Here is a 1,546-nt window from a genome sequence, read left to right as displayed (position 1 = left end):
GTGTGGGTCTTGCCTCTAGCCTCCTTGCAGGGAGTTCTGCTGAAGGGTTCCCTGCTGGGCCTGCAGCCTGGGTCAAAAGAGGATCCCTGGGCCCGGGAAGTCTCACTCGCTTGCCGGTCCTGCGCTCCGGGTCTGTTTAGGATCCCGCGGCCTGGGTCATCTCACTCACTCACCAGCCAGCACTCTGGGTCTGTTCAGGATCCCACGGCCTGGGTCGTCTCACTCACTCACCGGGCCTGCGCTCTGGGTCTGTTCAGCTGTATCATTTTTAATATTTTTCATTCTTTTTAAAATATAAAAGTTTATTCTCTAGCAATGTAAAATATTTTTTTCTTGACAAATTTTCACCTAGACTGACCAAGAAATAATAAAAGATTAAAATTACTAATACAAGAAATCAAAGAGGTGCTGTTGTTATTGACATTGAAAAACATTAAAAAATTGAATAATCACATTTTCTACTTTTCTCTCTTTGGTGCTTGGTCCTTGCTGACTCTAGAGGGCTGGCCTCCCCAAGGCAGGCTGATTCCTAGAGATGGCAACTCACTTTTGAGCACAGACAAACCAGCCAATCACAACTTCACACAGTGACCACCTCCTTCAGGGGCCTCTCACACCCTGGGCCATCATCCCCTTTTCTTACCATCCCAGGCCCAAGACTCAGGCCACTAGGAAGAGCTCTGTATATCCCAGAGCATGTATAGGTTGCTGAAGTCTTTCCAGCCCGCCTAGCCTAAGCATGCTTACCCCGTGCTCTTTACCACAGAAACCATACTAAAGGCCCTTGCCTGCATTTTCCCCTTGTCCCTCTGCCTCAGACCTGCCTTAGTGCTGTGCTGTGTGGTCCTGCATGCCATGCTATGCCATCTGTTTCCAGGAATTTGTGTTAGAACTCCTTCCTGACAGTTACATGTCTGTGAGCCCCGGCTGATTGATTAAAATTAATTCTAAGCAGCCTTTTAAAACAGATTATGAGGGCCAGCCAAATAGCTCAGTGGATTAAAGTGCCTACAAGCAGGCGCAGGGGCTGGGGGTTTGATCCCTGGGCCTGCCATGCCAGGCCTGCCCCAGGGGTGAGCTGAGATAGCAATTGAGACTGGTGTGGTGGTGCCCGCCTATAATCCCAGTTCTTGGGAGACTGTAAACAGGATCACTATGAATCTGAACTAGTAGTGAGACCCTGAACACCCTGTAGACCGTTCCCTAAAAATAAAAAAAGAACAGATTATGAAGGGTCTTCCAGTAGGACAGCTTGAGAGTGATATAAAATAATTAAGTGGAAACGCCCACCAGGCATCTGGATCTGTGTCTGACATTTATAGAAGAGGTCACTACCACAACTGTGAACATACAGGTGGTATTTGATCCCACAGGGCTTAGTGAGACCACCCTTGAGGAAAATAAAAACACAGAGACAGAACCCAAAAACCTGCCTAGCTGACTGAAAAGCAAAGCCTGACAGAACTAAGAAGGCTGAGAAGGAAAGCAGGCATTGGCACATGCTTATTATCTCAGCACTCAAGAGGATGAAGCAGGAAGATCTCTT

Source organism: Octodon degus, unplaced genomic scaffold, assembly GCF_000260255.1.
Source record: "Octodon degus isolate 3935 unplaced genomic scaffold, OctDeg1.0 scaffold00027, whole genome shotgun sequence".
Classification (NCBI taxonomy): domain Eukaryota; kingdom Metazoa; phylum Chordata; class Mammalia; order Rodentia; family Octodontidae; genus Octodon; species Octodon degus.
This window is presented reverse-complemented; position numbering follows the sequence as displayed.